Below are 12,776 nucleotides of genomic sequence, written 5' to 3' on the forward strand. Positions count from 1 at the left end.
TTAAAGCCCTAAATGGCCTCGGTCCAGTATATCTGAAGGAGCGTCTCCTCCCCCATCGTTCTGCCTGGACACTGAGGTCCAGCTCCGAGAGCCTTCTGGCAGTTCCCTCACTGTGAGAGGCCAAGTTAGAGGGAACCAGGCAGAGGGCCTTCTCGGTAGTGGCGCTCGCCCTGTGGAATGCCCTCCCATCAGATGTCAAAGAGATAAACAACTACCTGACATTCAGAAGACATCTGAAGGCAGCCCTGTTCAGGGAAGTTTTTAATATGTGACATTTTAGTGTATTTTTCATCTCTGTTGGAAGCCGCCCAGAGTGGCTGGGGAAACCCAGCCAGATGGGCGGGGTACAAATAAATAATAATAATAATAATAATAATAATAATAATAATAATAATAATAATGTGATTTGACCAGGATTCAACAGATCTGGTTGGTAGTTGTTCTGGTCTGAGACCAAGAAGATGGCCTTAATATGGCAAGTTAAATTAGAATCAAGTGTCTTTAGTGACATTGTGAAGACCTTCTTGACTTTCACTTGTTTTTTAAAGAGAGAGGACCAGACCAGATGACAACTCTTCCTAATCCAGCCAGTCATGAGGTGGGGAATATACCAGGGTGAGTGCATGCTGGAAACTCAATCCGCATCTGGTCTGATCCTAAATTTTGGGGACCCTGAAGCTTGAACTGTTATGGGGACGCCTTTGTAGCCAGCAATGAGATCTGGGAAACCACTGTTATTTTCTTCAGTGGGGTTGTTCCATGACAGATCACTGTTAATAAAATAAAATAATTACTACATCTCATATTTTGATTAAAATTGGTCTACTGCTTTATCTCACATGTCAAAGTCTTTGGTGTGAAGAAATATTCCTTTGCCTTATAGTTTTCAAGTTATTGGGAGGGGATGAAAATTAGAGACATGTTACAGTGGTACCTTGGGTTACATACGCTTCAGGTTACAGACTCCGCTAACCCAGAAATAGTACCTTGGGTTAAGAACTTTGCTTCAGAATGAGAACAGAAATCGTGCTCCGGCAGCACGGTGGCGGCAGGAGGCCCCATTAGTTAAAGTGGTGCTTCAGGTTAAGAACCCTTTCAGGTTAAGAATGGACCTCCAGAACGAATTAAGTACTTAACCCGAGGTACCACTGTATATACATGCATGAATAAAGTTGCTTCTGGGGGCCCTCCTGGATTAGTTTCGTAGTAGATCTGTTTAGATCTAGTACTTGGGAAACCTTTTAGCCTGAGGGCCACATCCCATCTTGGCCAATGATCCGGGGGCCTTGTGTTAGCAATGGGCAGCTCCAAAACAAGATTCAGTATGGAAGCTTGCACACTCTTTTGTGGTTGACCTAATGTTGCACCTATCAAATGCTGAGAGTCAATCGCATCCCAGGCAGAACTCCGGCTCTTTTCAGAGTGCTGCGGCCATGAGAAATTGCATCAGATATCTCTATTGTAACCAGGCTCACTTCAGTTTTAACAAAGAAGCCTATGATGAGCCCTTTCAGGTTTGAAAAGGGGAATTTTCTTTCTTAAGCCCAATCTAAAAGCATAAGAAGAGCCTGCTGCGTCAAAGTGGTGGCCCATCTGTTATCAGAGTGGCCAAGCAGATGCCTATGGGAAGCCGGCAAACAGGACCTGAGTGCAGCAGCAGTCTAAAAGCTTGGGGGAAATCTACTATACCTTTGCAATACCTCAGAGGAGTTATGAACAGCTTTCGTTAACTGTTCCTGCCTGTTTTGCAATGCTGGTGCCATTTCTGAGAACTTAAGAAGAATCCTGCTGAATCATCTTTCTCCAACGTCCTGTTCTCATTGTCCACCCCCAAGCAGGACCTGAGTGCAACCGCACCTGTGTTGCTTGTGTTTGCCTGCAATTAATATTTAGAATCTCCCTGCTTCCGGTGCTGGAGGTATCACGCAGCCATCTGTCTGTCTGTCGGCAAGAGCTTCAGGGTTTGTTTGTTTTGTTCTTGTGACAGCTGAAAGAGTCGGGGGGAGCTCCCAGCAGGAACTCTAAGGGCTCTCTTAAGAGCAGTTGAATGAAATGTCTTACAGCAAGAGGGAGCAGTTTATCAGAGTTAACTCTGATGTAAAACATTCCTTTAACCACTTCTCCACGCACTCCGCTACTACTCTGTGTCAATAAAGATAACAAGTGGGTTTCCAAGCTGGGACACAGATCCAGGGTTTTTGCCTCGGCGTTTCCAGGGTGGATAGGAACGCACAGATTGCCGCTGATTTAAAGCATGTGGGGAAAACCCGTGGAGAATTATATTTCTTTCATGATTGAATGCTGGTACTCGGTGTTGTGTGGGGAAGCAGTCGCTTGGTTTAATAGGCGCACAGCTGGTGTTATCTGAAAAATAATCATTATGATAGAAAGCACACATTTTTCATGTTTTCTGTCAGATCTGTCAGGGTATGTTCTGCGCAGTTGCCGTATTCTTCATCTGACAGTCCTTGAATTAGCAGTTTACCACTTTTTTAAAAAAGCGCAATGTACAAAATATTTTTAAACAAAACAACCTGCACACTCCTAGTGTAACTGAACATACATAACGAAAGAGGATTGGTAAAAGAAAAAGAAAAAAAAGGGAAGGGTGTGGACCTTCTTTGTTTCTGCAAGCCGCTCCCAATTTGCAGACATGCAATCATACCATTGGAGCAAATGTATTTTGGGCCAACTCACTGGCACTACATTCACCTGATTGGTTGCCCTGATGTTGCCCAAGGGCATCCAATTGGCCATTGTGCAAACAGGATGCTGGGCTGGAGATCGACCATTGGCCTGATTCAGCAGGGCTCTTCCTATGTTGTTATGATACTTGTAATTAAGTTCGTCACCAAGGATGAGGAACCTGTGGCCTGTCAACCTTCTTGGACTACATCACCCATCACCCCCTTTGGCCATGCTGGCTGAAGCTACAGATGTTCAGTGACATCTGGAGGAACACAGGCTCCCCATCCCTGCTGTAAAGAATTAAGTGGCCCTATGTACAGCATTAAATATTAAAAACTTCCCTGAACAGGGCTGCCTTCAGATGTCTTTTAAAGATAGGATAGCTGCTTATTTCCTTCACATCTGAAGGGAGGGTTTCCACAGGGTGGGCGCCACTACCGAGAAGGCCCTCTGTCTGGTTCCCTGTAACCTCACTTCTTGCAATGAGGGAACCGCCAGAAGGCCCTCAGCGCTGGATCTCAGTGTCTGGGCTGAACAATGGGGGTGGAGACGCTCCTTCACGTATATGTATAAAGAAACATTTTTTTTTAAATTGACTGTTGACTAACAGGTATCAATAACTTTGCTGTGGTTATTGTGAGACGAAAAAAGTAGCCGCAACAAATCCTTTTAAAATATACCTTTCCTCCCATTTCATCTTAACTATGGTCCTTTAACCCTTAGTGGTGATTTGTCTTTCCCTTCCAATGAAATTTCTCCCCACTGCAAACTTTAACCCTGAGAACATTTTCTTCTGGAAACTTGCCGTGCCAGTTATTTCAGCTACTTTGGACACAGGGTGAACCATCTCATACACAGTCTGATATTACCCACATTCCTAGCTTATAGATGTAGCCATGCGGGTCTGGTGACTCATAGAGAAGACATGCTCGAATCAGAGCTTGACACTGCCAAGTCACATTTGCTTTTAAAATCACTCCAGTAGCTTTTAGCTCCTTCTGGAGGCCTGTTAGCCCAGCCGTGCCACATGTGCATGTTGCGCTGGATGGGGCACAGGCTTCCAGAATGAAAATGGATGGGTAGGATAGCAAAGCAAGATCTCTAGCATCAGGACATGAGGAAAACGATCCATTGTTGTGGAGTGGGAATGTTGGGCTAGGATTTACGCCTCATCCTTCAACAAGTTTCCAGGGCAACTGGCTCAAATCTTTAGACCGGTCCAAACCCTCATTCAGCCATGCATCTCTCACTTAACGACCTTTGTCTCGTTACGATTTCTCAGTTGAACCTACCACCTGAGGTGGTTGTGTGTTGAATCGGGAAATTAATGTAAGCAATTAAATAAAAATAAAGTTGATTCGAATCTTGTCTTTTGAAGTTTGGATCCAAGTGGGCTATCATAATTTATAATTAATTATGAACTAAAGCTGGCAATTCCCCCCTCTCCAGACTCCCTCCTGCTCCCACTTTCTGGATCTTAATCATACGAATTCTTCTCACATCCTAATTAAGAATGTAAGAACGAGCCCTGCTGGATCAGTGCAATGCTCTGTTCTCACAGTGGCCAAACAGATGGCTATGGGGAACATGTAAGTAGGGCTTAAGTGCAACTATGTTCTCCCTACTTGAAATTCCCAGCAAGTGGTGTTCAGAGGCATAGTGCCTTCAGCTATTCAGAGCTGCACTACATCTAGCTGACTGCTTGCCATGTTACTTCCAATCACCTTCTTGGTGCTTAACACCCTCATCTCCCAGTCAATATGTCAGGAGGCATTTCAGAAATCATTTCTATTCTAGGGTCCACATGGTAAGGAAAAATATATATAAAGGAGATCTCCCACAGTATGTTAGCAAACATTCTGGACTAAGTGTGCCATTTGTGGCATCTAAAAAAACATGTTTTGCTCTTCTGCACTGCAATCCCAGTGAGGTCTTCTTGTTACTTGTACAGTGGTGCCCCGGGTTACAAATTTAATTTGTTCTGGAGGTCTGGTCTTAACCTGAAACCGTTCTTCGCCTGAGGTGTACTTTCACCAATGGGGCCTCCCACTGCTGCTGCTCTGGTGGCGTGCGATTTCCATTCTCATCGTGGGGCAAAGTTCGCAACCCAGAGCAACTACTTCTGGGTTAGTGGAATTTGTAACCTGAAGCGTTTATAACCCGGGGTACCATTATATTAGCTACAAGATAGGCCTAGCTGGAGCAAAAGTCCCACTTGGTCCCTCAGTGCTTGAAAGGTCTGGTTTACCCCATCCAGTATCTTACAACTGTTTGCTCTGCTTTCTTTCCCACTTGCTCAACAATGTCAAAGTTCTTTTCTCGGATTTGGGACATTATCTGGCACCAAATTGTCTGTTTATGCAATTCTGCTATGAATATTTCATATATCAGTCCCGGAGGATATTATAAGCTAAGTCTAAATAGAAGAATTTCAGATTTACATGGATGTGCTTCGGCATAATGCGTTGTGCAGGCTTTAGCAAGTATATTCCTTTCACTGCAGTCTTACGGAAAAGTTTCATTTACTGACAAAATCTGCAATTCTTTCCTGTACGTATGGCTAGAATTCATTCATATTATACCTTCTGTAATGTAGCATTTGGAGATGCAGTCAGAACTAGATGAAAGGATGCAAAGAACTCACACCCTGTATTAAGTATGTCCCAAGAAGCTGTCTCGAGATCTGTTGATGGAAATGTAACCTGTACTTTCACTTATAGCAAGACACACCTTTGCATATACACATCTTCTAGCTCAGATATGGGAAACTTTGGCCTGCCAGATGCTGTTGAACTACAACTTCTACCATCACCAGCAAACATGGCCAATAGCAAGGAATGATGGGATTTGCAGTTCAGAAACATCTGAAGGCCAAAGGTTCCCCATATCTGCTCTAGCTGACTGGCATGGTGGGTTGACTTCTCCCAGGTTTTGAGTTTCCTGCAGTGTGTGGGACAGCTTTAATTAGGCTACTCACAAAGTGTGCTGAATGGACCATTGTCTGTGGATACTTAGGAACCTTGGGCCGGTCACACTTCTCTGAAGTCTCTCAGTCTCACTCACCTCACAGAGTGTTTGTTGTGGGGGAGGAAAGGAGCTTGTTAGCCGTTTTGAGACTCCTTTGGGTAGTGATAAAGCGGGATATCAAATCCAAACTCCTTCTCCTCCTCCTCCTCCTCCTCCTCCTCCTCCTCCTCCTCCTCCTCCTCTTCTTCTTCTTCTTCTTTGTTGGGGAACTTTACCACAAAATTCTGAAAGGTGCAGGTTTTAAAGGATTAGCTGCATTTCAGTTTGCAGATTCACTTGGGCAGTGTGAAATAGTTAGGGAAAGACCATGACTCAGTGGTGGAGCATATGCTTTGCATGCAAAAGTTCCTAGGTTCAAGCCCCAGCATCTCCAGCTAAAGCTGGGAGAGAACCCAGTTTGAAACCATGAAGGTGGACCAATGGTCCGACTCAGGATAAGGCAGCTTTGTACGTTAGCTTGGTCTCTCATAGAAATGCAAACCAAATGAATTTCTCCTCTGGTTGTGTAATGAATCTCTTGAATCCCTTTCAGAACCACATTTAAAGCCTTCTGAGGAGGGTAGTTATTGGGTTAATCTTCTTCAAAAATTTGGATTTGATTGTGTATCCGCGGGACCACACCTGCTGTGCTGTGTAATATAGCCACCTTATAAATTGCACAATAGTTTTCCTTATAATTGTTTCACCACCTTTCCCCTTTAAATGGGTTTATGATTTGTTTCATTTCATCATTAGGCTCAGAAACAAATGAAGGTGGGGAGCGACTGGCTTCTCAGTTTAGTTTAGCAAGATGCATAGATTGGAGTCTTGCTGTAGAAATACATCACAAAGATTGCATTCAACAACCATAACAACGTGCTGATGAACCCGAGATTTCATTTCTCCTGCACTGTATAAGCGCAGCTCACTATGAAAGGAGAAAGTATTTTGACCTCTGAAAACTTATTATTGAAATGTAGCCTTTGATTCTTTTTGGCCTGTTGTGTGTTCATATTTGTACTTTTCCTTGATTATTTCATAGCAGGAGCATAAAACGTATTTTTTCTTCCAGTTTGGTTTAACTCTGCTGTTAGGCTTTGAAATGTCAGTGAGGTAGTTGTTGTTGTTGTGTGTGTTTTTAAATGTGTGTGTGTGTGTGTGAGAGAGAGAGAGAGAGAGACAGAGAGAGAGAGAGAGAGAGAGAGAGATGCAGCCATGATGTTCGGTAACAAGCAAGACCATTATGTATTTCCATAATATATGGATATTTTGACTATATCCAAACCTGAACCCTTGTCGTGACCAGAGTGGTGCTTGTATATATTTTGTTAATCAAAACCAAAGGCTTTTTGTTATTTACTGTAAAGCCATTATTCTGTGAGCATTGGAACTTCCTAGTTACAGAGAGGTAAAGGCAAGTGCTGTATTTTCCCACCTATAAGACGCTCCCATGTATAAGATGCCCCCTATTTTGGGGGACTCTGATTTAAGAAAATAGGGGGGATATGGCCCCATATATAAGACGCCCCCAAATTTTGGACATTATTTTTAAGGGAAGAAACCTAGTCTTATACACGGAAAAATACGGTATTTCTTAATACAGTAAACCACTGCTAGAATATATAATACTGACCACTAGCTTTGATAGAACTTTTTATATTTATAATTTTATTGAGATTATTAAAGTAAATTGAAGTTATCTAGCCCAACCCCCTGCAATGCAGGAATCTCAGCTAAAGCACCCATAACAGGTGGCCATCCAACCTCTGCTTAAAATCCTCCAAGGAAGGAGAGTTCATAACCTTCTGAGGGAGACCATTCCACTGCTGAACAGCTCTTACTGTCAGAAAGTCCCCCCCCCCCCGTATGTTTAGTCAGAATCTCCTTTCATGTAACTTGAAGCCATTGGTTCGAGTCCTGCTCTCCAGAGGAGGAGTAAACAAACTTGCTCCATTTCCCATGGGACAGCCCTTTAGATATTTGAAGATGGCTAGCATATCCCCTCTCAGTCTCCTCTTTTCCAGGTTAAGCCTTATAAGGCTCGGCTTCTAGACCCGGAAACATCTTGGTTGCCTTCCTCTGCACACTTGTACCCAGGGGCACGTTGCTTAGCTTGAACGGCTATGTTATTTTCTTGTGCCCAGTGACAATTGTCATGGGGGCACCAGGTCTGCACAGACCAACCTTATGTGTAGAAATGAGACACGGAATAACCTTCAGTGTGGAGCGGAAAAGGGAATGACACGGGTTAATTGCCAGGGAGCGGTTCGAGAAGGTCCTTACATTAATTGCCTAGCCTGAGTGACATAATATTTGGATTTCGTAAGTGCTGATAAGATTTGCTGTCCTCGCTAAGGAGCCGATTAAAACGTGCCTTACGACGGCTGACGGGGGAACTTTGTCTGTAATGACAAGTGCTTGACTGTAGCTGAAAATGATGAGCTTGCCCCAGGGAGACATCACCACCCACTTGAGCGAGATCCATGAAGGCTTTATGACCTGTTTGAATCCTGATTGAGCATCACTGTCTTGACCCGTTGGGAGCCAATTGTCTGGAATAGTTGCTCTGTCAGACTGAGCGATGTGCTTAGAATCCTTCCGCAGCCTGCAAGGTAGCTGGATTGTGTGTGCAGCGCGCACAGTGAATTATCAAAATGGCATGAAGATTAGGACCGATATTTTATCAACAGGCATCAGCTTGTTGCGTGAGGGAGGAACTCTTCCCCTGCTCTCTTTTTTCAGCTACTGGCATTGTAAACCCATTCAGAAACATCCGTTTAAAGAGACAACTTCCTAGCATCTGATAATGCTTTCTCTACACACACTTGTTTTTATTAAGCAATGGCTTTCCCTTACCCATATTTTCTCGCTCTCTGTACAGCAGTAATTATGACAGAGAAATCCATCGGAAGAGAATGAAATCCCAGGCGCGGGGGTTGCACTCGGTATACCTTGTGAAGTTATCTGTTGATTAGATTTGATTTCCCTCCGTGCCGTGCTCAAGGAAGGGAACAGAATCACCACTGCCCAAAGTGATTACAAGAAATCAATGCAAATGGATGACCAACATAAAGAGTCAATCATCATATGCAGAATTATTCTTGAGGAAAAAGGGTTTTGCTGCCGGCGTTGTGAAAGGGCAGCAGAAATGACTATAGAGTTGGTTTTGGCCCTTATCCACACTGCAAGTTGTCCCTGCTTATCAACACGACCTGTTCCTGTCCTTGGCATGTCACAGATGTGTGTCCTAGAACAGCATATACTATGCCTAGGAGTGGGGAACCTTTTTCATCTGGAGGGACACATTCCATTATTCTTCAGCCTTTTGAGGGCCACATACGAGTGGTGGGCAGGGCCAGATGCAAAACCAAGCAGGGCAGCAATGAATATAGATTTGCTCTCCCAGCAGCTGCCACCTGAGGCAGTTGCCACATTCCGCACAATGGTAGGACTGGTCCTGGAGAGCAGCAAAACTATGGGAGCAATTCCATATAGCATTCCAGTACATACCATGCCACATGCCTTGTAGGCCACATTCAACATGATTCGTGACTTGGACAGCGCGGTAGCAGTTTAACCTTTAAAGATAACCAACCCCCTCTTTTTCGTGGCTTGGGTACGTAACCACAAAATTGCACGTGAATTTTGAGTTTAACCACAGCCCATGTTCCCACGTGGGACAGCATTCCGGGGCTGCATGCCAGTGGACAACGGGGTCAGAGCCAAAAGCGGGATAAGGAACAGCTTTATTCAGTAGGCTACAATCATTCAGAAATTTCTGCGCACTCACCCCAAACACGCACCTCTTTGTTCCACGGAAGCAGGAGGCACTATCATAGTTCAAGGACAGATTCCTCCTGAGGCAAAGCACTTGAGGGGGGTACGGAGGAGGCCTGGTGAAAGGCATGGACTTGGAAGGGGGAGTGGCCTGGGCAGAGTCCAAAGGGCCAGATAGGAAAGCTTGGAGGGCCGCCTCTATTCCTCAGGCCTGATCTTCTCCATCTCTGCCAGTCATTCAAATGAAGTACAGTGGTACCTCTGGTTAAGAACTTAATTCATTCTGGAAGTCCGTTCTTAACCTGAAACTGTTCTTAATCTGAGGTACCACTTTAGCTAATGGCATCACGCTGTCGTCGCGCGATTGCTGTTCTTATCCTGAAGCAAAGTTCTTAACCCAAGGTACGATTTCTGGGTTAGCGGAGTCTGTAACCTGAAGCATCTGTAACCTGAAGCATCTGTAACCCAAGGTACCACTGTATGTTATGGGAAAATACATGTGTGTGTCTGTGTGTTTCCTTTTTCCATTGCTTGTTAGATTTATGCAGATCAACTTTACTAACAGTCTTGTCAGGGGTACCAACTTGAATAAAATATTTGGAGGGGGGCAATTGAGCCCCACCCTATATAATTGATCACATGATGCAATTCATGCACAACATTGGAAAGGCAGTACCCATCAACTTTGGGGGGGCGGGGGGGCGCCTTCATATATTTTATTGGGGGTCCAAAGATGCCTTGGCCCCTAGGAGTTGGCTCCTATGAGTCTTGTGGAGTTAACTTTCCATACCTAGTGACAGAACTCTAGAATCTTTATTATTCAGAGCCTCCTAAACAAGGTAGAACAGCTTTGTTTGTGATTTTCCTCTTCAGCTCCTGTGGAATGATTTTTATCTTCTAATTTCCCCAGAAGAATGACTGCGGAGGCTGTTCAAAATAGTCCCGGCATCTTACACTAGGATAGAGCGCTGTGTGTATGTGTGTCTATGTATACGTACATAATAATAGCATTGCTGCTGATAGTGATTCTGATGTTTAGGGGACTGAACAGCACACATAAACCAAAACTATGCTTTAAAAACTCATTAAACGTTAAAAGGTTAGATAAATTAAAGGGAGAACTAGCCAAACACTTGTATAACTAGGTGTGTGAGAACATCAATATTGCTCATTGAACAGTCTATTCTTCTAATTTGAAAAGAACAACTATTTGTCATGGTTCCTGTCCTTGGAATGGCACTTATCTAATTAAATGCATATGAAATTCAAAAGCCTTTACTGAGGGACAGTAATTTTCCTTGGTTGTTTTTAAAGTCTCCAAGATGAAAGAAGAATTATGCTGAGCAGATAATGGATGAATTCCTCAATTGTGCAATAAGGTCTCGAATTGACTAATCATCCCGTGGTTATTAATCAATGTGTTATCTTATAATTTGAAATTAAAGGTTCTGTTCTCATTTATTGCTGACGCTGGCTAATGATACTTGCAGCTCTTGATTACCATGACACTCAGTGTGTGCTGATTGCCCTGCAAAATACCACAAAAGTAATCAAATTTAGATCGGATCTATAAGGGGTGTGTGTGTGTGATTTTTCAACTTACTACAGCCAAGCCACTCTTTGGCAGCTGCAAGCCCAAGCAGAGTCTCTTCTGAAAATACATCACTGTGGACTTTCAATATTGTAACGCAGATAGGAGTTTGGTGGCAGTGGTGTGCATTAATTCATTGGCAGTGATTGGCAGCCAAACAGGTCTCCAGATTGCCATGGACTGAGCTGCTTAAGCCACATTCTCATCATACATTTGAAGTACTACAATACCACTTTAAACAGCCATGCCTCTCCACCAGAGGATCCTGGGAGCTGTTGTTTGTTAAGGGTGCTGAGAATTGTTAGAAGACCCCCTAGAGCTATAACTCTAGGAAGTTCTCTAGGAAGAGGGTTTGACTGTTAAACCACTCTGCGAATTGTAGCTCACGGAGGTGCCTAGATGAGTCTTTGGCCTGATACAACAGAGCTTTTCTTCTGTTCTTAGAGTGGGAGAGGGATAATGACTGGCCAGCAAGTGGGCTGAGATGTGTCCAACATTGGGGTGGGGTGGGGGCTAACAAAAACATGGGGGTTTTCTCCTCCCCATCATTAGATTATCACAACAGCCCTGTGCAGTGGGTTAGGCTAAGTGGTGAGCTGTCAGGGGCTGGACTGAGGAGGAATGGTGGGGACCGCCCCCCCCCCACTTCTCCTGAACCTTCCTGAGAACAGAAGGACAGTATAGATTTACAATAGCAGTTTGCAGAAGGGCATGGTTCAGAGGCTGCAGTGGGGAGAAGCTGGGAAATATTGGGAGAGAAGCAGTAGGAAGAAGAAGCACCAGGGGAGAGACAGCTAACAGACTCAGTGTCTTTAGAAAACATTCCTGACTGCCCCCTCCCAGGACCAGATGGACATTGAGAATAGAAAGCTCAGAGGCAGAAAGCTCAGATCAGCCGACGCAGGGATAATGTAGAATAGGAGAGACGGAAGGGGTGGGACTTGGAGCAACACCATTATCTAAGAGAGACTGCATTCCTTTGTCTCTTTCTGTGAATATTGAATAAAGGTAAGAACTATTCTTGTTTATCTGCTTATTAGCTGCCAACCGTGGGAAGGATCGGATTCCCTGAAGCCTGACATAAGCTGCATGACCACGTGGGGATTTGAACCCAGGTCTCCTTAGCCTTCTGATCAGTCTTTCAAAGTCCCAAGCCTGTTTTTTTTCCTGGAAGAATGTGGGTGTCATGGCTGACCACAAACTCCCCTCTTCTTTGACACGGAGTGGACGCCTCCAGAGTCAGCTTCCTCACCAAACTGAGGCCAGTATATAGAAAAACTATGTACTTTTCATGTGCACATGACTTAAAGCCCCTGCAAAGACACTTTGGCGCCACGCCCCGGGTTCCATTGAGACAACATGCAGAGAGAGAGAGAGAGAGAGAGAGAGAGAGAGAGAGAGAGCACTGTGGTCTGCCGTGATTTAAAAACACACACTTTGCAAAATATTTTACAAGATGCAGACAGGGCGCATGCTAAAAAATGTAACACATTGCCTATGCCGCTGCTAATGTAATGTGCTGTGACATTGCACTGACGGAGCAAAAAATGGGACCAATTTGTGAAATCGCGGAGGAAGAAATGACGATGACTGCTGCCCAGATCTAATCCCATGTCATACGTTTGCTGTGGCTCCCACCGTGAGCCTCGGCTGCACATTGTGAGGTAGTCGTGCTGATTATAACTAGGATAGAACCCCAGCTAAGCGGCTGAAA

General features: G+C 44.3%; 1 protein-coding gene and 1 long non-coding RNA gene across 6 annotated transcripts in view; both read left to right on the top strand.

Annotated features, from left to right (window-relative positions):
- LOC310838294 overlaps nucleotides 1–731 on the top strand; it is a 29,362-nt gene extending 28,631 nt beyond the window's left edge. The window contains exon 3 of the long non-coding RNA XR_014560899.1: nucleotides 549–731. This is a non-coding gene — a long non-coding RNA (uncharacterized lncRNA). The remainder of the gene's footprint in view (nucleotides 1–548) is intronic.
- The window catches only part of FHIT (fragile histidine triad diadenosine triphosphatase), a 1,048,842-nt gene that overhangs the window by 564,338 nt on the left and 471,728 nt on the right, over nucleotides 1–12,776 (top strand). The window lies entirely within an intron of this gene.

Source organism: Podarcis gaigeae, assembly GCF_964106915.1.
Source record: "Podarcis gaigeae genome assembly, chromosome: 2".
Classification (NCBI taxonomy): domain Eukaryota; kingdom Metazoa; phylum Chordata; class Lepidosauria; order Squamata; family Lacertidae; genus Podarcis; species Podarcis gaigeae.